This window comes from Lycium barbarum, chromosome 5 (assembly GCF_019175385.1).
Source record: "Lycium barbarum isolate Lr01 chromosome 5, ASM1917538v2, whole genome shotgun sequence".
Taxonomy (NCBI): Eukaryota; Viridiplantae; Streptophyta; class Magnoliopsida; order Solanales; family Solanaceae; genus Lycium; species Lycium barbarum.
Genome location: NC_083341.1, coordinates 123,250,025 through 123,277,004, shown reverse-complemented (window position 1 = coordinate 123,277,004; position 26,980 = coordinate 123,250,025). Strand labels below are relative to the sequence as shown.

Below are 26,980 nucleotides of genomic sequence, written 5' to 3'. Positions count from 1 at the left end.
ATTCATGAAAATCATGGGCTTCTTAGCCAACTATATTATGTTCATGTTTTGGGGAGTTGCTTTAATTACCGAGGAGGGCTTCAGATAGCCGGAAACTACGTAGCCACCGTAGGATGAGGATTGCTCCACCCATGTCCCGGACGATCTCTCATAATGACTGGATCCTTTCATATTTTATTAAATCTCATGTTCCCTGGCAAGGACTGAGTGTTCTGCTGGCGGGACGCAAGCACCAGACCATGGATCGGTTATAAGTTATTGCTCTCCCTACTTATGATATTTTTACAATGTTATATATATGTATGTACTCATGTTCATGTCCAGGTTTTCAGTTTCAGTTCTTATCATATTATTTCATGTCCCATGTTATTTCATTCAGTTGCTTTACATACCAGTACATTCAAAGTACTGACGTCCCCTTTCTATTGCCCGAGGGCCTGCATTTCACGATGCAGGTACTGATATACAGGACGACACATCTGCTCAGTAGGACATCATTCGTATCAGCTTATTGGTGAGCCCCATCTCATTCGGGGTTTAGTCAACTTTTGTTTTATGATTAGTTATGCACCTAAGGTATGCTGGGGGCCTTGTCCCAGCGAGTATGTTTTCCATGTTCAGACTTATGTTAGAGGTTTCATAGACTAGACAAGTCAGTTATGTTATGTCAGACATTCGGAGTCGTATAGCCATTTTGGCTCATTCATGTTATTTCCGCACTCATGTTTAAACAGGTATTTTTATTAAGTATTATGACTTACTACGTTTTATAAAGGCTCATCATGCATTCACGTTATATTCCGCTCATGTTATGCCTCATGATGATTCAGCAAGCCATGTGGTTCGCTCAGTCACATGCAGTCAGGCACCGAGTGCCGTGTTACGCCCAGGCCATGGTTCGGGGCGTGACAAGGTGGCTGACATAGCCATTAACACATACTCAGTTAAAAGATATTATGTTTGATATGCTTTCACTTCGACGCTATGGTACTTGGCATTTTCAGGTTGGGATGACGAAAGGCTATCGTTCTCACTATCCAAACACTGGTCACCCCTTTCTAGCCCTTTTGAGCTTTGTTTACATTTTCTTTGTTTTCCCCTCCTTGGAACTAATGTAGCGCAAAAAAAAAGGAGAAAAGAAAACAAAACAAAACAAAAAAAATCAAATGTGTTTATTGAACTACGTTCGACCTGATTCCTAAAAGGATACATAAGCAGCCCTATTTCGGGGTTCGGTCCCACCACTCAAAAGAAAAAAAATCATATTTCCCTAGTATTCGAAGAAACTGGGACATTTTTTTTTCTTTCCAGATATTTCATAAAAAGGTTCCAAAGTTGTAATTCAATCTATGATTCTTTTTGCCTTTCTCCTTTAAGACCTTCTAATCGATCTTTGAGAATGCCAAATTAGCGTGCCACGACTATGGTGTTGTATACAACACTTTATTTGAACGCAAAAAAAAAAGAAAAAAAAAAGAGTCTTACTGGTGAAAACCCTTACGAGCACTATAAGGCAATAGTAAGTTCAGAAAAAAAAAATGAGAGAGCCTTACTGGTGAAAACCCTTACGAGCACTATAAGGCGATAGTAAGTTCAGAAAAACAAAATGAGAGAGTCTTATTGGTTAAAACCCTCAAGGGCACTATAAGATGATTGTAAGTTGAGAGAGGTCAGTTGGTGAAGACCCGCAAAGGGAACCATTAATCGAATGAGTTTCTTCTATTCCGGCATGAACACGATCTAGGTAGAGAGCTCGGTTTTGGATTGAAGGGTACTATATTTTGAGATTTAGACAGCTCAGATGGATCAAGCGTCCAGTTCAAAATGCATGTCATGATTCATCGAGCATATACCTCCAGATAAGTCTCTTCCCTCTTTCCCCGAAAGGGACACCTTTTTGTTTAAACATAACTCCTTTTATTTTTTGTCATTTTCTTCTCCTTATCTCTAGTATGTTCTTTGAGTCCCTTTCAGTATAATCTTGCGTCAAATTCAAGAGCAAAGAAAAGGCTGCAAAATTGACTACAGTTTCCTAGCGGTACAGAGCAAAGACTATTGGGCACGCACCGCGTCGGCAACGACATAAAGCCATTTGTGATCTATCCAGGAAAGTGAACTGCCCGAAAAGCAAAGCATTATTTCGAGGTACTAGGGGGAAGGATCACCACAACAAAATTTTCTCTAAGAATAAGATCGGTTACACCGCATACGCAAAATGATGCTGGGTACAAAATAGTCAAGGTGGGCATTGAAAGATCATTATCTCTCGCAAGCAAAGATAGTTTCTAAGCAATTTGGTAGATCGCTATCAACCTCGTTTTTCTTAAAGCGGGATGGGCTCTAAGACAATTTCCATAGCGAGTGAAGGCCACAAACCGACCACCATTTTAAGACTAACAATTTTTCTTTGTTGAAAACAGGGGCAGAGAAATTTAGGAAAACATTTTTTTTTATGAACGTCATAAAGTAAAGTTCTCAAATTTTTGTTTTTCCTTTGATATACATATAATCATGTTATTATTGGTTGCATTTTAGGCAACGAGAACCCCTAAATCTTATTTCATGGCTTCACAGGGTACAACAATCCTTGGTTGCATTTTAGGGAACTAAAACCCCTAAATCTTATTTCATGACTTCACATGGTACAACAATCCCTGGTTGCATTTTAGGGAACTAAAACCCCTACCTTTTTTCATGACTTCACAGGGTACAACATCCCCCGGTTGCATTTTAGGGAACTAAAACCCCTACTTTTTTTTATGCCGTCACACGGTACAACATCCCCTGGTTGCATTTTAGGGAACTAAAACCCCTACCTTTCTTTTCATGACTTCACAGGGTACGACATTCCCTGGTTGCATTTTAGGGAACAAAAATCCTTGCTTTTCTCATATTTTCATAGGTTGACTACCTCTGAATAAAGTCATATTTTCAGGTTGACTACCTCAGAATACAGTCACGTATTTAAATTTCAGGTTGACTACCTCCAAATAAAGTCATATTTTCATAGGTTGACTACCTCAGAATACAGTCACGTATTTAAATTTTAGGTTGCCTACCTCCGAATAAAGTCATTTTTTCATAGGTTGACTACCTCTGAATAAAGTCATGTTTTTAAATTTCAGGTTGACTACCTCCAAATAAAGTCATATTTTCAGGTTGACTACTTCTAAATAAAGTCGTATTTTCAGGCTGACTACCTCAGAATATAGTCACGTATTTAAATTTCAAGTTGACTACCTCCGAATAAAGTCATATTTTCAGGTTGACTACCTCAGAATACAGTCACTTATTTAAAATTCAGGTTGACTACCTCCAAATAAAGTCATATTTTCAGGGTGACTACCTCAGAATACAGTCACATATTTAAAATTCAGGTTGACTACCTCCAAATAAAGTCATATTTTCAGGCTGACTACCTCAGAATACAGTCACATATTTAAATTTCAGGTTGACTACCTCCAAATAAAGTCATATTTTCAGGTTGACTACCTCAGAATACAGTCACGTATTTAAAATTCAGGTTGACTACCTCCAAATAAAGTCATATTTTCAGGTTGACTACCTCAGAATACAGTCACATATTTAAAATTCAGGTTGACTACCTCCAAATAAAGTCATATTTTCATAGGTTGACTACCTCAGAATAAAATCACGTTTTTAAATTTCAGGTTGACTACCTCCAAATACAATCATATTTTTAAAATTTTGGGTTGGTTGCTTCCAAATACAGTCATATTTTTAAAATTTTAGTTTGACTACCCTCAGAATATTGTCATTCTTTCAGGTCGACTACCTCAAAATAAAGTCATGTTTTTAAATTTCGAGTTGACTACCTCCGAATATAGTCCCAAGTGGTTTCTGATTTTGCTAACACTCACAAGATTTTCCTAGTACAAACTAGGGCAGAAAATTTTTGTTAGTTTTTGTTTGTCTTTGGTGGCTTGCAGGTTCGCCCGCAAGCACAAAATTGATATTCAAGAATGAAGTTCCATATTTAGTCAGAGAAAGAAGAATGTTCAATCTCGAAGGCTGCTAGAGTTAGCTTTGACACATAAGGTGGCCCAACGTCTCAAGATACATCTTCTCAACTTCTAATCAAGAAACAAGCATCCAAGAATATTCTACGAACTGTTATTCGGAAGAGCATCAACAACTTATTCCAAGTTGCAATTTGAAGTCTCAAATTCTAACTTCAAGATCATACTTTGAGATCAAGGTACCCACCGAAAGAAGGTGAGGTGATAACTGAAGATCCAAATGAAGGTCTAAAGGAAGATTCAAGACAAGTAGAGTAAATAGGATCTTGTATTTCCGTTCTTCTTTTGTTGTATTTTTCATTTCTTTAATGTAATAACAGGAGCCACGAACCGAAACCTCGAAGGGACCTCACTCGATCATCCAACTCATCATTCCATCCTTTTACCCACTTGAACTACACGTGACCTGATTCCCTTATAACCCGGGATATTTAGGATGCCCAAAACTAGGACTCGGTCACATCCTTTTCTTTTATATCTTTTCGCCTTTCAAATAATGGTCAGGTCAAAAATCAGTCACAGTGTTCAGTTCTTTGCCTGAAAACTCTTCATGTTTCCAAGCAAAGAGGGACATTCTGTGAACACCTAATTTTTGACCGAACATAAGTTTTTACACCATTTTTAGCGTTTAAATAATTTTTTTAGGTTTAATTAAATATTTTAATTTTTAAGTCATTTTTAGTAATTCGTACTTTTAAAAGATCAAAAGCTACAAATATAGAGTCACATTTTAGGATAAGTTCTATTTTTTTTTTTTTTTTAAAAAGGAAGTTTACAAAATATGTTTCTTATAATTTAAGTTTTGATAAATAAGCTAGTGGTTTTAGTATTTCGCTTAGTTACGTTTTCTTTATTTTGGACTAGCTATTTAACTATTCTATATTTTTTTAAAAAGTGATTAGTTAGCATTTTTATCTGTTAAAAAAAAAAAAAGTATCCATACTCACCTAAACAAACTAATCTGTTACAAATTCAAATCCTCCTAAGTCCCATTTCCTTTACCTCTTTCTACCACAATCCTTATCCCAAAACCAATCCTCCCAATTCTTTTAAACCCCTCACCTCTTTAAACTCTCCCCAAACATTATCCTCTAACCTTTCACTCCCACACGTCCCTTTAATTATGCAGAACACCCACACACATACACTATAAATAAGGCAACACAACACATAGGAACGGGGAGGAGAACAAAAAAAAAAAAAAAAAAAAAAAAAAAAAAAAAAAAAAAAAGAGAAACACGGAGAAACATAAAAACAGCAAACACAAAAAAATAAAAAAAATAAAGGTTTTCTTTAAAGTTCTAGTTCGAGATTTCCGTTCGTGGTTTCGAGTTCGTGGACTTGAAGTTAGTCGTTAGTAACTGGGAAATCGGTAGAATATTGTAGCTTCATATTATTATTTTTCAGCGAGATATTTTCGCAAAAGGTAACACTCAGTCTTCTTTGTATAGTTCAATATCATGATTATATGAGACGTATCACTTTTTAATTATCGTTTCTGTTTATTAAGCCCGAAGGATAAATAAACTCATCATATGTGTATACTTTAGCAACCGTCCACTGTTTAGCAAGAATAGAATGGAATAGCAGTAATATTAGCATAATTAGCTTTAAATGTAATTAAAATCAAGAGATAAAGATGAACTCAAAATTTGTATGGTATCCTAACTAGAAGTTTAAATCTATTTTAGTTGACTGCCCGTATAATCTCAATTTATTTCCATCCTTTCAATTAATTTACCAATGGGATAATACTTAGTATATTTTTAGCCTAAAGGGAACTTTCATTTAGTTAAATTTTCTTTGGTTATGAATTTTGAATCTGGATATTTGGTTTGAATGGTTTTTATGGGGAATCATTATTTCTATGCAATCAAAGTTAACAATGTTTATTTTATTATTAGTTTTATTCTTCTTTCGAATATATGAACTAACTACTGATTATCATTCTTTGATTATATTTTATTTCCCATCAATGATATCTTATTCACTGTGGTAACATCTTTCTTAATGGATGTCAAGATTAAAATATTTTTTTTTTGTCTATACATTAGATAATCAGAATCATGCGTACGCTAAGAATATTACTTGTACTATATTTATATCATAAAAATAAATCATAATATATTAATTTACATAATATAATTTATATATCCATTTTTCCCTTTCTCTATTGCAATTGGTAGTTTGTTTATGTGACTGTATCCGCGATTTTCTTCCAATTTAGTGCGATCTGTTGGTTTTAAAATATATCTAAAAATTTGATGGGTTTCTTCGATATAATATGAGTGGAAAAGGGACCAAATAATCATCATGGTTTAAGCAAGGCAAGTAGGTTAAAATTTCTAGGCGCGATACACAAGTTAAGGTCGCGTCTAGCTGGCGTATGTCGAGGTTGAGGTCGCAACTACGCGTCTTAGTCAAGACTAGGAAAAGGTCAATAATATTTCAGCGAATCATAGGCATAGCTAAATAAATACATTTTATCCAAAATAATTTAAGCCGAACACAAGTTGATAAAGCGATCGTGCTAGAACCACGGGACTCGGGGAATGCCTAATACCTTCTCCCCGATCAACAGAATTGCTTACCCGGACTTTTGTTTTCGCAAACCAATAATTAAAGATTCAATTTTCCTTTTGATCAGGGATTCAATAAGGTGACTTGGAACACCAAAACTCAATTCCAAGTGGCGACTCTGAATAAATAAAATAATCTCTTTTCAAAACGTCACTTTAATTGGAAAAACCCTTTTAAATAAATCTAAAACTAATTTGTTTTTATTTATTTATGGTAAAAAAAAAAGGGTGTGACAATATTTGTGAGGAAGTACGAAACTGTAGGAAGAGAGAGACTGGGAGATTTTCTTTAAATATATTTATGGATAAAATAATCTGTAGCTATAATTGTGGGATTACTACTAATATTTTTGGAAGCAAATTATATGAAATATTTATTATTCAAATTATGGTTAGAACCTTGATTTAGTTAATTAAATCTTAACCATTAATTTTAACTCATGCCATGTGTCTCTCATCCAAGTAAGAATTTGGGGAAAATGGAGACATGAAAATGGAGAGGAGCCCCATCCGACGTCAAGGGTCATGCAAATATAGGAGTAATGAATGCAGTGATCTCTTACCTCTTTTAAATCCGCAGACATACATGAAAAGAAATAAGAATCTTAAGTCCGCATTTAAAATCGGTGGTTGGTGCAATAAGAACTCTCAATTTAAGTTCTTGTGCCATTCGTTATCCGACAAGTATCTGAGAGTTGCTGCTGACAATCGAGGAAAGTGTTGTCACTTTTCTAACGATACAAACTTGTGGGCTAACAAGTGAACCAAAATCTTTCCAGATTAGGTGAAACGATAATCGGCATTAAACTTTAGATATGAGATAATAGTTTTTGTTTTCTTTTTTTCTTCTGATCCTATCTTTATACAGAATAATTTGGAAGTTAACTAGGGAGTCTCGATTCAACTGAACAGACTTCCCAACTAAATTTCACATCTGAAATAATGTAGATTAGCTCCAAAATTTTGAATTGTTACTTTAACACTATATTATTTGCTTGTGTTTTGATTAATTATAAGGAGTCGTTACATTCCCTGAAAGACTTCAAATATAATTGTATCATGGCCAAAGATAAAAGTGATGGGAATTAACAGAGAGAGAGGAAGCATCTACCTACATGATAAGTGGTTGTTGCGGAATAATTCACCTATTATACATCAGTGTGACTTATATGTAGATGTGTCCTGTTATTTACACAACTTGGATCTTATTAGGAAGTACAGTCAGACCTCTCTATAACGGCACCCTCATATAACAACATCTTTCTATAACAATTAAGATTTTTCGGAACCGATTTTTTATGTTATACTTTACTTCTCTATAACAGTATTTCACTTATAACAGCAACAACCGACTTTATAGCAGTACGCTCTTTGTAAAATTATCTCCATATAACAGCTATCTTCTTTTTTTGGTAATATAATAATTAGTCATCTTTATAAAAATAGAATATCTATGATTACCAATAATAAGAGTGAAATTTTGACCAAATATTTGATAATTTAATACACTATTTATGACAAAGAATATCATATGAATATATATATTTTCATCATTAAACAATTTTCCTTCGTTATACAAAGTATGATTAAGTTTAGAATTTGACAATTAAAAATGAAAATTAGATTTTATGCATCTTTTTTGCCTATAATAGCGAAGTATTATTTAAATGTCAATGCTGTTATAGATGTATAACAGTCATTCTCTATAACAGCTGAAAATTTCGGACTCAACCATGCTGTTATAGAGAGGTTTGACTGTATCTTATATTGTTGACAATAACATAGGTACACATGGATAATAGTTCTACTTCGTGACAATGTTACGACAATCTTATGTGACCAAATATAATATTTTGAGCAATAAATGTACATATCACAACTGTACTCGTCAATGATTTATTGAGGAGCTTTCAAATGTCAAATGGGCTAGTCAACCTTGGTTCTCAATTTTGAGAGGGCGGCCTCTTTGATATGAACCGACAAAATCATCGCCAAGCTGGTTCGGATTTGGAATTATTTCTCCATCAACTGCCATAACAAATGTTAACTTCTTGGCGTAACTACACGCATGAATCATTAGCCCCTACAATATGCATGCATTTGAATTTAGAGATTTTGATCTTAGAAGATTCGTATAACTTATCTCAACTAATTTGTGACTGAGCATGGTTAATAATCGATTTGATTAAAGAAACTTACAGTTGAATGTCCATAACATGTTGGTACAAGGAATGTCAATGGATGGCCCGCCAAAGATACTTCTTCAAGCGAACCGGCTACATTTGAAAAGATTAATGTTGTTTGAGATAGAATTCTTTCAGCAAGTCTTGTCGCACCCTATGTGCATGCCAGAGCAAAAGAAGAAGAAGTTAGGTCTAAATTACAAGGACAACTAATAAAGGAAATAGAAAAAATTATAAAGAATCAAACATCTCCTCTTTGTTGAAAAGTGAGTAAGAGAAAAAGAGTAGTACCCGAGAGCCAAAGAACTTGAGGATCAGTTGTAAAATATAAAAGGTGCATCGCGTCTCAAGAGAATGCTTCTTTCGATCCATAGCTATCTTACCCTTGCGAACATAATCGAGAGGACTCTTTAATTGGGCTAGAGTTAAGGGAATTATGGCAAAGCCGAAACAATTTCCTTGTATCGCTGTGGCATTCTCCTCAACCATTTCAGCTACAGCCTGCCACATATATTTTTTTAATAAAAAACAATTACATATCTGATTATGTAAGATTATGTGAACTTAATTAATCAGGAACATATAATCTGATATTTTTACATTGAATTAACAACATTGTATATCAATATTTAAGCAAAATATTTCTACATCAATCAAGTGAACTCTATAGATAATCTTCGAAGGTCTTCATTTTTAACATGTACATGAAGAAATACTCTCTTGAACTCGTAAAGCTAGTTTCAGATTCACTGTAACAGGGGCTCTGCATCTCATTCGTTCTAGCGAAAACTTCCTCTTGCCTTCAACTTCTACGGTCATGTTAGGAATAAACACATTAAAAAGTTTGACTAGCATGGTTAAAAAGCAATCTTACATTATTACATGCAACCACAAATTAAATATACACTACCCTTTTTATTTTTTTTTGGAAAAGGGCCAAATATACCCCTGTACTATTGGAAATTGGCTAAATATACCCCTCGTTATATTTTGGGTCCAAATATACCCTTACCGTTATATTTTGAGCACAAATATACACCTCCCCCGTGAAAGTTGTCCACCTTGAACATCCTATGCTACATGGCAATGATATTTGATAAGGTGGATGCCACTTGGCATTGCCACCTCATCACCCCTAACCCATTTTATACCTTCCATCTTCCACCACTAAAATTTCCACCCTCCACCACCATTTCCACCATGAAGTAAGCAAAAAATAATCCAACAAAACTGGCAAGCACAATCAATTAAAAAAAGAAGTGGTAAAGTTGCCCTACGTATTCAAGCCGTGGCTGAGTATATGATTTGGGAGATTTTGCTTGTTTTGTTAGAAATAATTCTGATAGTATCAAACTTAGTAAAAGACTGTGTATTTTCCTCAAGGTTAGATCTTGTTTCAGTGCAACTGGGACCTTTCATATCCTAGTTTTACTCATATTGTTTTGTGGTGCTTCACTTCATGTCTCTCTTGCCTTTTGTTTGGTGTCAGAGAAATTTTCATTTTTTGCATTTAAAACCGCTTTAGCTTAGAGATTCTGATTTTGACATGGTGGAAATGGTGGTGGAGATTGGAAATTTTAGTGGTGGAAGATGGGAGGAATAAAATGGATTAGGAGTGATGTGGTGGCAATGCCAAGTGGCATCAATCTCACCAAATATCATTGTCATGTAGCATAGGATGTCCAAGGTGGACAACTTTAATGGTGGAGGGGTATATTTGTGCCCAAAGTATAACGGTAAGGGTATATTAGGACCTAAAGTATAACGAGGGGTATATTTGGCCCATTTCCAATAGTACAGGGGTATATTTGGCCCTTTTCCGTTCTTTTTTTTTGGTCGAACACTTTCAACCTTAATTACGTAGCTAAAAATAAAAATATTAGTTCTTAAAGTACCCTTTTGACTCTCCCCTAACATGATTTATAGGTTTTGAGTTCTGGGCAAGATACATCGATTTATCTATTATGTTTGTTTACTTATTTATTGTGATGAAATACATCTTATACCCTTTACAATCTGTTGTTGTGGTATTTACAGGGAAAATATGGGTTGCAAATTTAGACAAAAAGAGATAAATAGAGAGGATATCATGAAATCTAAAATTTGTGTAGCTAGAGTGTGCAATTGAGCATGAAGTCTTTTGTAAAATTAAAGATGAACTCCAGAAATTCAACTTTGTACATAAAATTACATTTCTAAAATTGAGCTAAATATGGAGCTTAATCACTGTATATTCGGTGGATATAACGGGATAAAGCTGCTTGTGTTATCCCCAGTATATCGTCATTAACTGTCCAAATTTACAAGAGAAGAATACAAAAAGGGGCTTAGGTCCCAGCCATAAAGGCCAAAACAGTGAAATAAAGTTACTTTCAAAATTCAAAATAGAATAAACTGGTGAAATAGAGAAATGCACTCAAAATCCAGTTTCTTCAGGAAATTCTACTACTAGCTAGATTAAGGCAGTCATGCACATAACTTACCGAACAATATTCCAAAATCAGAATTTCATTTTTGTCCTCTAAATTTTTACGATGGAAAATTGCATCTATCTAATGACACTCATTGCAATAATTTAGGATCTTAAGAGTAAACTCCTATGTTTCGTGAAAGATTTACTTACTGCTACACAGGCATAAAATGCCCTATATTTATTTAGGAACTATATGTATGGGGATTAAGCTATCAAAGTAAGATCAATCTTGGACCCCCTTAATCATCAATTAGGTGGGTGCGATGTGGCAGGCTGTCAGCTACGTACAGCCAAATTATCTCAGTTTATTATTGTACATAATATTTAATACGTGGTCAGCGATCACATGAAATTAACTCAATTTTAGGGGAAGGTCCATCACAATAACTTGCTGTCAAGGACTTGATGTGTCAACTTGGCTCTGCACTATTGCCTAGGCTTGGAGCACCCTAGGAAATATATATATCCACCCACCCCGTCTCAATTTATGTAACATATTTTTCTTAATTAATTTTAAAAATAATGTCACATTTCAATATTAAAAGTAATTTAATTCTAAAATTAGAACTTTACAACTTAATGAGACGATTTATTTCACACAAATGTCTAAATCTTATTTTAGACTACAAGTTTCAAAAATTTTATATTTTAAAAAAACTCCATGCCCAATCAGATTGTACCACATCAATTTGGACGTAGGGAGTACACCAAAAAAGCGGATGCTAGTTGAGGCTAAAATGAATAAGAGCAGGAGAGAAAATATGTCATCTGACCCTTAAAGTTTCTAAAATAGCATATAGTTCAAATCTCTTTCCCATCATATTTGCCCACCGTGACAAAATGAAACAGATGGAGTATATACTTACAGTGTTTGTTGCACTTTTAACAAATTTAATGTCGTCAAAGCTAACAGTCCGATAGATAAATCTTTGACGATTGGACCTATGTGCAACCATGAAAGGTGATTGAGAGTCCTTCAAGAAGAGCGTTGTCGCTGTAATCAGCAAAACATCCACAACTGTATTGAATAAAAGTTTGATGAGCAACCACAACTTTACGAGGTATTGCCATATCGACGACCAAATATCTTCTCTATTGCTTATTGACAAATTTGATTTGTCCTTAGAAGAAGATGAAACTAGGAGTGTCGGCAGATAAGTAGGATCAGAAATTGTCCAAAAACAAGAGAGTAAGAGGGACATGAGGGAAACTCCATCCCCAAGAGAATGATGAATACGGCTAATTGAAGTTGCCTTAGCCTGTGAGGTTTTCACATTAAGGGTGTGAAAATCCCACAGAGGTTTCGACATGTCAATAGTTGTGGTGCTTAGGTTTGATATATACTCCTCGACCAATTTGTCAGTATCCATTTTATCATCGGCGATTTGGGGCACTATGATATGATCATCTATGTTCACTGTCGTGGGAACCCATCTCATTTCTCCTCTTCCATCACTCTCGTCCATAACCTATTAACGTTTCAACGCAAATTGGAAACTTCAACTTAAATTTTATACATCAACCTTATAATTAAAGATGTTACGGTACTATCTGGCCATATATTTAGAAAAACAACTACAAATAATAATTAGTTGGGGCATTAAGCTCTCAGGGAAGGGTTGGACCTTACTTTACATTTCTGCAAGAGGTTGTTTGTTTGGCCTGAACCCCACCTGCTATAATAAACTAGATAACATTGATATATTTTAAGTTGTCATTACATATAAGCTAGACACTGAATTAAGTGCCAAAACTACATGATAGTAGATAGCTGTCTAAAGCAACTTGTACGCTAGTTCCTGACTTCGTCATTACTTAATAATTTTTGTCAAGGGAACAATTTTTTATTGTTGCAGAGTAACTTCTGCCTTATCAGATACAATAATGCACCCGACATGACTCAAGCACTTTTCTATATGCTTAAAGTTTACTCAGCCATTTCACTTTAAGTGACACAATCGTAATACGAGGGCCAAATTTATTTTCGGTGAATAACAAAGAATCGTCAAGTTCTTTTTTCAAATTAAAGAAAAAGTAATGTAAGTCACAATAGTTAATAATTTAAAATATTAAAGAAGTGTTTAAAATATGGTAACTAAAAACGCATTTGAATCTTCAATAGTAAAGTGTCACATAAAATGGAACAGATGAAATAGTACCTTATTTGTGCTAAATGCACAAACCAGTATCAATTTTCCTACAAGTTTAATTTAAGATTTACAATATGAATTAACAATGCAAAAACACAATCAGATTATTTGTAAGGGAACTATTCTGTAAACCAAACTTTTGTTAATTACTTGCAAACTAGAAAAGCGTGGGTGTTTAAGCAACTTGCGTTGTATTTCAGCTTTGATGGCATCAACCTCAATTGGTACTTTCCAGCCCATAATAGCTACAATGTAAACATTGTAGTTAGGCTCATGAAACATTCGAGTTGGTGGACTCAGTAATATTGCTTCTTTTTCTTCATTAAAATTCTTTGATATTCGGATTGGTTTGAGAATTATCTTTTCTCCACCACGCTCCATGTATAGAACCAATATTTATTAAATGATGATATCTGATTAACCCAACTATGAGACCAATATTGCTGATAAAAGGTTCCAATTATATTTAAAGAAGAAAGGAATATTTATTGGGTGTAGACAATGTTTTTCTTCTTTTTTGAGTAGAGAGATTTCAACCGTACAAGGAAGCTCTCATTAAAAGCACAACTGTCTTGATAATTTACTTTTGGGAAAGTTATGGTTTAGAAACATTGCACCTTCTTAGTTATTGCTAAATTGGTTGCTACTTCCTTCGTCTCAACATAGTTATCGTTTTTTTATTTACACGCCACTTAAGAAAATATTAAAAAGGGGTAGCATTTTGACTATTTTATCCATAAGAAAGCATTACTATAAGAATATCATTTTGACTATTTTACTCCATTTTCAATGTTGTTATTCATACAAAGGGTAAAATGGGAAAAAACCTACTTACTTGTATCTTGGTTAGTTAAAATGGCAAGTATATTTAGATGTATAATTTTAATAAGGACGACAAGTAATTTGAGACAGAAGGAATATCTATATGCTCTACCTTTTTTTTCAGTGGAAATGATAGAAGTATGAAATAGGTCAATCTATCCTATTGAGTCACGTGAAGATGCAGAATAAAAAAGAACTCATTTATTCGTCTTATTTATTATTATTATTATTATTATTATTATTATTATTATTATTATTATTATATATGTTAGACAAATTAATCTTATCGTTGGAACCCCTTTTATTATTAAAAATAATATAATAATATAATTTTTGATAAAGGGTTGCTTCTCCAATGTCATATCAAATTCGCGTGGCCATTGAGAACGAATTAAATCAGATGGTTCTATTTCTCAATCTTTCCGACTTGCTCCTATGAAACCAAGGTCGAAAAGATTGAAAAAATCATTCATTCACAACCACCGATGAAGGATTCCTCGAAAATTTAAGGATTAGTAATCCTTTTTAGAATCGAATGGATTCGTTTGAAAGAGGTGTAGCGCAGTTTGGTAGCGCCTTTGTTTTCGGTAAAAAATGTCACGGGTTCAAATCTTGTCATCCCTACCTATTCTTAACGCCCATTAAGAAATCAATAAACATGATGTGGAGTCTACTAAACTACCTCAATTTATTAAATGTTTTTAAGAATTGAGCAATATTAAAGAGGACTATTTCTTTAATGCTAAGGGCATAGTTGGAAACACTTGCCAATTTTAGTCTTGAATTCCTCAGGTGACGACACTTATTTTGAGACAAATTCTTTTTGCTAGGACGACACTTATTTTTGGACCAAAGGAGTATAAAGGAATAATGAATGCAATGCTAATATTCTCTTATCTCTTAGATCCTCAGATATACATAATAAAAATCTTAAATCCGCATTTAAAACTCGGTGGTTGGTGCAATCAAAACCTTAAACACAAGTTTAATGGTTATCCTTGTGCCATTTGCTCTACGAAGAGCAGAAGGAAATAGCCGACAGCTGGGAAAATTACTGTGACTTGTTTTTGAAAGTTTTCTTTTCAAATATTACTCAAATCAAAAGCGAATATTGTTCAAGATATTTGGGGTACACATGTCGATGGTAACCCGATGTGGATCCTTCAACAGAGACTTAAATATCTTGGAATGAGACTTAGCAAGTGGTCCAAAAGGACATTGGCAATGTATACTAAAAAGTTGGAGGAATGAGAAGATGAGGTGTTAAGGCTTGAGGAGGTGGATATTGTCCAAAGCTTTGAGAAATCTAGGACTGATCTTAATAAGGCTCAGGCAGAATATGTCAAGTGGATGACAATGCAAGAGTCCTTCCTCAAACAAAAAGCTCATGTCAAGTGGTTTGAGGAAGGATATTGTAACAGTAGCTACTTCCATAATTTCATCAAGGATAAAAGAAGGAGACTCCAGCTTCACAGAATTAAATACCATAGAGGCAACTGGCTAGAAGATAATGATAAAATATCTAAGGCCGCAATCAGACACTTTGAGAAACTGTTTAGTCAAAGGCCTTCTTCAGTAAATCCTTGCACTCTGGACTATATCCCAGAGAGCATAACAGAAGAAAACCTATAATTATTCCCTTAACAATATGTTATTGTGGTATTTACATGAAGAAATTGGTGTAGCAAATTTAGACTAAAATAGATAAATAGAGGATAATCCATCATGAAATCTACTCTTGAGATAGCTATAGTGCAATTGAGCACGCGGGCCTACTTGGTTAAAGATGAACTCCAGAAATGTACATAAAATAACATTTCTAATTGTTAGAAAACAATATCGGGGCAAGTCAACAACGAATTGTGTACCTTTCGATTGCAGAGGAAATAGTTGAACTCACCACCAAAACAATTGCTCCAAGTCGAACTTCATCTCTCTTGGAAACGGAGTATTCTTCAAAAACTAGATGTCACCTTTTGGGTGTTTTTGAGGAAGAAGAAACAGAAAGGATTTTTGCTTCTTTTCTGTAAGTTCCATTCTCTATAGGAACTGTTACCCTTATATGAGGAGAAGAAAAAAAAAAGAACCGCCTTTCAAAGAAACCGTTCCATTCTTGTATCCACGTTTAGGAGCAGTTTTATTTATTTATTATTTTTTTTCTTTTTAGTTATAATGTAACTTCTCCCAATAATTATCCTTTCTAAAACGGGCCGGGTCAGTCCACATGGGCGACCCAGACCTGAATATCCAACATCTCCCACTTCCCACATGGTGGACTAGACACAAACCAATACCATGTCAATAACACACGCTATTCATACAGACAAATAGTTCGTGCGACCTGCAAGCATCAAGAGCTACACCTATTAAGGTTTTACAAGAGCTCCATGTAGGAATTCAATCACATGTGAAAAGTTTCACTGCTAGCTAGCATGAGAATTTTATTACTCGCAATACTCCAGACTTCATCCGCTACACCAGTAGCTAGTTATCTGATCCCTCGTCCTCTATAGAGGTGAACTCGAGTTCATGTTTAACTTTATATCCACAATTACACTTTATACCCTTATGGTAAATGTAATGGCCGGCCTGTGAATACAAGTTAAATTACTAATTTCTTTAATTGTCTTCCCTTTCTACTTGAATCTATCTATTTCAGATGAACTACTTTCCTAGACATGCACCGCATTGCCGAATCACTCATGGCTATTAGTGACATGCTAAAGTAGCAACACTGATTGAAACTTCAAGAAACACTCAAAGGTCAAAGGGTATTCTAATGAAAAGTTAATGTAACTTTTCAGGGTCTCACACAATGAAAAAGCAGGGATCCATTCTTCCATTAACCCATTGGTCGCTTAGCACATGTGGTATGAAACACGTGATACGGTGTTCTCACCTTCTAGCGGCACGTGTGTCTCATTCATTTACTTATTCAACACCGTACAGATCTTGATCTAGACACCTCCAGATCTCTAACCTGAGCTTCTCTCTTCAATGATCCTCAAATCCATCTTCTTAGAGAAACTCATATCTGGCTTACAAACAAGTCATAACATGGTGGTGGAACTCATCTCTTCACGTTACTCAACGTAAGAAGCGATTGCTAGTGTGAGAGAGCCAATTTCCACCACAAGAAAAATGGCCATTAGCGAAGGGAAAAATGGTCCCTAAAAGCCTACTTCTGGTCCCTAATGGTCAATAGCGACCAGAAAAATCTGGTCGCCACCCGTCGCTATAGGCTCCGCCGCTAAAGGTCAATTACGACAAGATTAAATGACTGGTCGCTAAACACCTTTAGCGACCAGTGATTTACTGGTCCCAAAAAATATTTCAGCGAACAGATTTCTTGTCCTTAAAGTGATTTCAGCATCAAATATATGAGCTGGCTATACTTATTTACGACCAGAACATCTGGTCGCTGGAAGTGTATGAAGGACCGAACACATGATTTTATGATCCTCTGTCACACTTCATTACAAACTATCATACAATTTGTGATACAATCTAACATTTATAAACAACGTCATAAGAAAGTACCATTCTTTCATTCATACTTCTGTTATTAATTAGAAAAAGCAAATAAAGTAGCCTATTAGTCATTGTATTATTACACAAAACCCCAGCCAAATATAAGTGTGTGTGTGTGTGTATATATATATATATTCCTAAATAGCATAAGCTTCAGGCTAACACTCCTAGCAAAATGATAATTGACTCGTAAGAAAGTCTTCAAAATTTGCATCTTCACTTTATAGACTCGAGTCTTCAGAACCTGTAAACAAAATTAAGAAAATCTCTTAATAGAAACTACCAATATCGACTTTAAAAATTGGTCGAATAATTGTTAAACATCGTCATTGCATATACCAAACACGTTCTGAACTAGTAACAATATAGCCAATCATAGCAAAAAGGATTTAGAAAATGACCATATTTAGTTAATACTCTCTTTTGATATAGCTAGTTAAACAAGAGTACAAAGTTAAAAGTAAGTTATAATTACACCAGCAACAATAGTTACTAAGTCAGTGGTAGATTAGTTTAAAGAAATTGTAAGGAAAGGCATGGATTAAGAATATAATGCATTTCTAACTTTATCCAATGTTTCCGCTGCATTCTTTTCCTTTTCATCACAATCAATTGACCCCTTTGTTATACAAACAGAAATTTTATGGATGAGTGACGTGTGAGCATAAAAAAACCCGATACACAATGCTTTTTAGGATTCCCCCAAACTAAACTTTAATCTAAAATGATGTTAGCTGAATCTATGCATAATACCAGTTCTCCATTATGCATAAAGATCTATAGATCTTGAATTCACAGACTAAATAGAATGAAATAAGTTCACACATTGACTAGTAACAAAGCTAAAGGGTAAATATAAGCTAAAGAACAAATTACAACGCTCAGAATATATGCTTGATTGCTTACTATTACTAGTTAGACTTGCTTCTAACTGAGATTGTTATTTCCTACTACTTTTAGCTAATTATTGGTTTTCCCTCTTAGCATAGGATGATAATAAATTTCATAAGGAATAATAATATACTAAGAAAATTAGTTAATTTACGTGGATCTATTAGCTAAAACATAAATTTTAGCTTTAACGCAATTTGTCGGGGGAAAGACTAGAAATAACAGAGTTCACCAAGAAACAAAGTGGAATTTTAACACGGAGAAGGTACACTTGAACATAAATTTTTACTACCCGTTCAATTGGTTTAACCAAAACCACATGGCTAGACTATTGAGCTCAAGTATTTAAAGAAATGTTCTAAGTAACCAAAGGTGTCTTCTATATATGAAAGTGTAGCTTCAGATTAACTGAGCATATCTCCATAACCAAACCAGAAGTCTAGAATCGGATTGTAAAGTCAAATCTCTTTAGAAAATTATAAAGATCGGATTGTATCTAAAAGATAACATATTGGATAGAAAAATCTGGATACTGTATCTTTCTTCTCCTTTAAAGAATTCCATTTTCATATATAGTCCAATTACACATTTCAAGATTACAGGAAAAACTAAACCTGTTAACGTTATAACCAAACTATTTTGAGAGCTAGACATCAAGCAAATTACATAAATAAGAGCTGAAAACAAAGGGCATTACACAATCTAATGAAACCTCCAATTATTCTTCATTTATGTCTCCACTCAAATAAAAATAATTATTGTCTATGGCTAACATCATCTTTAACCTAGAACTGAAATGGTTATACGCGTTAAGAAGCATTTATTTGAAAATATTAAAGTAAAGTCACAACAGAGCAAAAAGAAAAACATATAAAAGAGTTGGTAAAAGAAACTTAAAATGAATATAGCCTTAGGGGAAAAAGGACATATGAAAAGAAACTGATAAGATGCGACCTCTATGAAAAATAGAAAGAGATGGCAGTTCAACAGAGATGCTAGAATAATAGGTCGTCCATACGTTAAAACTAAATTAAGATGATAAAGAAAAGAGAAGTTACCATGGTCTCTAGTTTGTGTTGATCATATGCAGCATATACTTCTTCAATATATTCCCTAAAACCTGCAGTGCACCAGTATCTTCTTGCCAAACATGAGAAGAAAAAAAACCTATGCTTACCAGGGTGAAGAAGAAAAGAAAAGGAGTTAAGTTTAGCTGAACAAGTTTAGACATTGTAAATACTTGTGCTACTGGATGAAGAAGAAAAAATAAAGAGTCAAGTTGAGCCTTATCCCAACAAAGAGACGATTGAAACTTTTTGTTCCTGGTTGTATTAAAACTGCAAAGGTATACAAGTAAATGATACTACGGGAAATACATTAGAATGAGGAGAAATTTCTATGAGTAGGAAATTACCCAGCTGCTGAACCTGTTAAACATCTAAAACATGTTTAAAGTGACCCCGGGAGGAGGATAAAAGTAGATGGATGCATAGTAACAGGGCTGATTCTGCAGTGGCTAGCTACCACGAAAAGTGCAGAAAGTATTATTTTAGAACCCAGGCACTAAGAAAGGGAAATTAAATAGATATCACAACGCATCATATGGTTGAATGCACATTAAGCAGGCACAACCTATATTCAGATCTTCTTCATATATATTACACTAAGTGAAAGAAGAGATCTTCACCTTGACACCATGTACATATAATAAAGGAACAAGGTTTCAAATCGTATCCATATTATATCGTGTGCAGTTTAGCTGATTATTTCCTTTTTATTGACAAACACTATAGTAATGGAAATGATAGGCTGCTATAATAGCAAGAAGGGTCGGATATAAGATAGCATCAAAAATAGGAAGAAACAAATTGCAACTGGAAAAAAAATGAGCAATACACTCTGAAGCAATAATATGACCAGATGAATAAGAGAAAGAATAAGAACATTATATTTTAGGAAGGACTGAAACTAATATTTAGATCACACGTGCTATATCTGTTCAAGATAATGAACCAACCTGGAATTCCTGCAGCAAGAAAAATGAGGCTGATAGTAAGAACAAACATAGCATAACAATCTAAACCTAATTTTGTGTAGGCGACTTTTCATTATTTGTGATCACAAACCTGAACCTCGTATTTAACATAGAAATTTTACAACATTCAAGAAACCTACATATTAAATCAGCCCAGCATAACATTAATAGTTCCATAACTCTTCATAAAGTAGCTCTATCTATATGCTTTATTCCAAACCTTTAAAATACTGAAGGTTCCAAACTTAAAATCACAAGGAACCTATTGGGCGTCATAGTTCGGACCTTAATAATGAAAAGCTAAATAGCTAACTAGAGCGAGAACTATTTTCTACTGAAAATTGTGAGATAAATGGTTATCTAACCAATGATCGAAGGCAGGTGAACTCTTCACACTTGCTACCAATTATGATGACAACTTAGAGAACAGATCCAAAACTACACTTGTGTGAACACGTCCTACTTTCAATGTCAGGTACTCACTACAAAGGATGTAAATCTCTTAAATACATAAGTTAGAGTGAACCAATAAACATACAGTGAGAAATGAAATGAACTCTGTGAATTACACATAGATTTTCCATACACACCAGCTCCAACGATAGACGCAATAGTTTCCTGGCCATAAATTTTGTGCTTCGGGACAACAAAATCCAAAAATATTGAATACAATCATTTATTTGGAGGCATTATTACCAGTTATTTGATTACCAAAATGACCTGGCGGGTCGTTTCATTACATCATCTACCACAGATAACGACACAAAGATTAAAATGACTCAATGTTTAGAAAACTACTTATTGGGTATTTTTTTATGCAAGAGGCATGATTCAGATAACATGTGAGCTTAAAAATAAGGCATTATATTTGTGAAGTCAATAGCACAAGGGTAATGTGTATAGCTCCAATATTTTTTCACCGACAATTTCATAGAATTTAAACACCACATGAGAAACTCCTAACATAGTTGAAATAATGTTGCAATTTGACAGAAAGTATTTAAGTAGTCTTTTGAAAAGAAAATGCGACATTCTTATTTTATTTTTTTCTTTATAGTCCATGTCCTGCAGAATCATATTCAGCCCTTGGTTTGATATAATTCAGCTAATATAGGTGGATGATTCCTGCAAGTATACCATACGCGAGACATTTTGTAAGTGTAGAAACCAACAACTGAACAGATTGCAATCCCAACGATAATCTCTTATACCCAACAAAGTTCAGTAAAAATAGGATATTTAAGTAAAATTGCACTATTAGTATCATCAATTGATGGGTTTAAACAAGATCCCATACCAAGAAAAAATAGATCCTACAAATTCTCAACTTTCGCAAATCATATAGCGTAAATTTTATAGCATAAACTTATCATTCTTGAATTTGTCACCACATAAGTAAGGATTATCTCAGAATTTGAAGAATAACTGGAAGGTAAAACCTTAACGCTTGCTCATGTTAGCGAAAGAAAGAGTTCAAATACATATCTACGAAACGAGAGAGCTCTAAAATAAACACTCTAAATAAGAAAAAATAGGTAAAGCATTCATCTGTTGAAAAATGAAGAGAAAATAGCTAAAGAAGCACCCAAAATCGTAAAGAGCATCCAACAACAAATTGAAGAGAAAGCCCACATTCATAAAAAGCCCACAAATAGAGAGAAGAAACAAAGAATGCACAAAAGATCTCACCGAAACGACATTAGAATAAGGAAATCAGAAATGCCAATCTCTGAAATTTCTCCATATCCAACAACGCCGCTGCCACATACACATCGTTTCTTAAATTATCCTCCTCAACGCCGCCGCAGTTAACCATCATTGAAGACGATGATGATTCGACATTTATTATTCCACCTCCTCAACCACCTAGATCTCTGATGCCATTTTATTTTCTTAAATTGAAATTGGAATTTCCAAATCAATATGGAGTTAGTATAAATTTGACTATCGAATTTGACTTATTATATGAATAGAATTTTTGAATGTGTGAACGCATGGGGATTATAGGGTTTTGCTGGGAAGGAAGGAGTGGGTTGACTCAGTATTTTTGAGGAAACAACAAAATAACCAGTAGCAAGAGTAAATAATTACCTGAGAGTTGAAATTTTAGGTATTTTTGATGAACAAGATTTTGGATCTATCCCCAAAATGATGAAGGAGAATAGGAGATATATGAACGGCCCAATTTTTTTGTGTTTAACTTTAGGTGTTTTATTTTTTTTATATAAATAAGTGGCGCTTTTTGTCCCCGCTCAAGTATTACTACTAGGACCAGATATGCATATCTTTAGGGACTAGAAGTAGTATCTTCGCCAACTATTGGGGAATTATAGACTAGAAAAAATTCTCATCCCTATACCTATACTTTTTAGGACCGGATTTATAACCCGTCGTTAATTGTTGGTCGCAGATAAGACTTTTTCTTGTAGTGTTCGCGACATGTTCGACACACTTTATCAATAAAATTACATCATCACACGCATATAAGATATGAACACAAATTCAAGAGTAGAATATTGATGAACATATCATAACAACTAAGTCATTTTATAATACAGAAATATAATTATGTCCTATGCAGACCAAAAGCCATAACATGTTTCTCAAACAAGTCTCTAGATATCGCCTTTGTAAAAGGATCAACTATCATTTCTCGCGTAGGTATGTATTGTAAAGTTACGTCTCCACTTGCTACTGTGTCTCTTACAAAGTTATACTTGATGTCAATGTGTTTGGTTTTGCTGTGATACTTAGGATCCTTTGTGTATGCAATAGCCGCTTGACTATCACAATGTAAAATCATTGATCCTTGAGAATTCTTTGCTATGCCCAAATGCTCAAAGAATCTTTTTAACGAAACAGCTTCTTGTACTGCAGATGCACAAGCCACAAACTCAGCTTCCATAGTTGAAAGAGCTGTGCAAGTTTGTTTCTTACTTTTCCATGAAATAGCACCACCATTAAGTAAGAAAGCATAACCGGATGTCGATTTTCTATCGTTCCGGTTACCACTCCAATCAACATCTGTATATTCTCTCAAGTGTAAATCATTTCCACTATAACATAGTGAATAATCAACAACCCCTTTCACGTACCTAAAGATCCTCTTCACAACTTTCTAATGATCCCTTCCAGGATTAGACTAATACCTGCTAACCAGACCTTTTGGCATAACAAATGTCCGGACGAGTACACATCATAGCGTACATCAAGCTCCCGACCGCACTAGAATATGGAACTCGAGACATGTCTTCTTTTTCTTTTTTTCAATCTCTGGACACATTTCAAGGCTTAAAGTCTCACCGCTTGATATAGAAGTATCCATGGGTTTGCAACTATTCATTCGAAAGCGTTCCAAAATTTTCTTTATATAAGTTTCTTGAGATAGACTCAAAGACTTCTTAGAATGATCTCTTTGGATCTTAACCCCTAATATATAATCCGCTTCACCCATGTCTTTCATGTCAAATGACTTTGAAAGCCATGACTTGATAGTTTTCACATACTCCAAATTATTTTTGGCTAATAAAATATCATCCACGTAAAGGGAAAGAATTACAAACATTCCATTGGATTACTTCACATAGATGCAATGGTCTTCATCGATCATGGTGAAATCATATGAAATTACCTCTTTGTGAAATCTCAAATACCACTGCCTTGAAGACTGCTTCAGGCCATAAATAGATCTTTTTAATTTGCAGACTTTCTTTTCTTGGCTTTTAACGATGAAACCTACAGGTTGTTCCATGTATATTTCCTCATATAGTTCTCTATTGAGAAAAGCTGTCTTGACGTCCATTTGGTGTAACTCTAGATCCAGACGTGCAACAATAGCCAAAAGTAACCGAATTGAGGTAAACTTAACAACTGGTGAAAAGTTTTCCTCATAATCTATTCCAGCTTGTTGGGTAAAACCTTTTACGACCAATCGTGCCTTGTATCTTTCTATTGACCCCTCCGCTTTACGTTTAACCTTGAGAACCCATTTGTTCCTAATATCTCTACGCGCAGAAGGAAGGTCAACCAGATCCCAGACTTTGTTGGTTCTCATGGACTCCAATTCTTCTTTCATTGCTTTCATCCATTCATCTTTTCCAGGACTTGCCAAATCCTCAGTCACAGAATTAGGCTCATCCAATTCTGTGGGAGATACCAAGAAAACGTAATCTTCAATCTCATGTGATCGTTTAGGTATACCTTTTCTAGTACTTTTAAGCAATTGAAGTTCAGATTCCTCAATAGGATTATGGGATTCAAAACTCCCACTTGGATCAGGAACCGATCTTTGATCTATTTAACTATCAAACATGTCTGAAGACATTGTCTGGTCATCTGAATTCAATATTTCATAAAGAGGCTTTCCTTCCTTTATTTCGCCGTTTTTGGGAAAATCATTCTCTAGAAATGTGACATCTTATGATTCAATTTCAGTTGTACTCCCATCTTTTAATTCACCAATGAACACATACCCTTTGGAGTGTTCTGAGTATCTTATAAAGATACATTTCTTCCCTTTTGGAATCTGTTTTCCAAACTTACCAAAATGATCTTTTACATATGCAGCACAATCCCAAAGTCATAGATCAATCAGGTTCGGTTTCTGACCAGCCCATAGCTCATAGGGAGTGGAAGTAACTGATTTAGAAGGCACTTTATTTATTATGTAGGCCGCAGTCAATAACGCATCTCCCCCAAAAGAGATAGGTAAATTTTCCTGCGCCATCATTGACCTTGTTATGTTTAATAATGTGATATTCCTCTTTTCTGCTTCACCATTTTATTGAGGTGTGTGAGGAGTAGTTAACTGCCTGGTAATGTCTTTTTCATTACATAATTCTTCAAACTGTTTTGATAAATATTCACAGCCTCTATCGGTTCTTAAAGTCTTTATACTTTTATCCAATTGATTCTCAACTTCATTCATATATCTTCTACAACATTCAAGCGCTTTAGATTTGTGAGAAATCAAATAGACGTAACCGAAACGCGTGAAATCATCAATAAACGTAATGAAATACATAGCACCAGACCTTGCTCTCACATTCATTAGACCACAGATATTAGAATGAATTAATTGCAATGGGGAATCTGCTCTCTTAGCCTTCCCAAATGGTTTACGTGTAATCTTTCCGGCAAGACCATTTTCATAAGTTGGCATTTCAATTTTGGAGAAAGGACCTAAATGCCCTTCCTTTGTCAATATATTCATCCGGTCCTGCCCTATATGACCTAATCTTGCATGCCATGTAATAACATCAACATCACTGTTACTAGAATAACATGTCATTGCACAAAGGTCAACATAATAGTCATAAGTTGAAGGATTACAATCTAAACGATAAAACCATCATAACGAAGTCCAAAACCATAAAAAATATTGTCTTGAGTAATTCTAACACCATTGCGACTAAATTTAAATCAAAACCTAGATCTAGAAGAACAGACACAGATACAAAGTTACGTCGGATCTCTGGAGCATATAGGACGCCATGCAACATCAAAGTTCGGCCACCACGCAAGTGCCTATCCCTTTGACTTCAAGCTTTGCATTATTTCCTACATATATCCACCTTGATCCAGGTGAGACTCGACGAAACTCCACAAATGTTTCTCGATCACGAATCACATGGTCGGTGGCCTCTGAGTCTACAATCCACACGAGATAAGATTCAGTTAGTAAAACAATGCTAGAAACATATGTAGCACTTAGAGAAGCATTTTGAAATGCTACCTTTTTCGGCTCGGGACACTCATGAGCAAAATGCCCCAAAACATGGCAGTTGTAGCATTTCATCTTACTCTTGTCTTTCTTCTTGAAAAACTGTTTTCCCTTCTTAGGATTTGGCTTGTTCCTTTTCTTGGAGGGTCCTTCTCCGATCTCCTTACCCTTTCCGTCATTTTTCCAATTCTTCTTGCGCTTGAAACCAGAAGACTTTATGCCACTTGATTCTGCCACATAGGCACTGGATACAGTTTTGGCAGTACCAAGATGCTCGTCTTCAAGCTCAACATGATGGGCAACATCAGAAAAAGTTTTGATGCTATCATTATGGGTTAAGTTAACCTTCAAGTGTTCCCAACTATTGGGAAGAGATTGGATCACTGCCTGAACCTGCTGATCATCAGAGAGAACATGACCAACACTTTTGAGTTGAGCAATCATGTTAGACATCACCCTAAGGTGTTGTTTGACATTGTGATCATGACGCTTCTTGTAAGTGTCAAATTTGATAGTCAGCTGTCTAAGGCGGCTCACAGTAGTACCCCCATATG

General features: G+C 34.8%; 1 long non-coding RNA gene and 1 pseudogene across 1 annotated transcript; both read right to left on the bottom strand.

Moving 5' to 3' along the window:
- Window positions 1-8,545: 8,545 nt before the first annotated feature.
- LOC132639723 (wax ester synthase/diacylglycerol acyltransferase 11-like) lies at window positions 8,546-12,960 on the bottom strand (annotated as a pseudogene).
- Window positions 12,961-17,776: 4,816 nt separating this feature from the next.
- On the bottom strand, window positions 17,777-22,975 carry LOC132641352 (uncharacterized). The gene is made up of 2 exons (XR_009582822.1): window positions 19,728-22,975; window positions 17,777-18,022 (listed from the first exon to the last, which is right to left on the bottom strand). It is a non-coding gene; the product is annotated as an uncharacterized LOC132641352 (long non-coding RNA).
- Window positions 22,976-26,980: the final 4,005 nt, after the last annotated feature.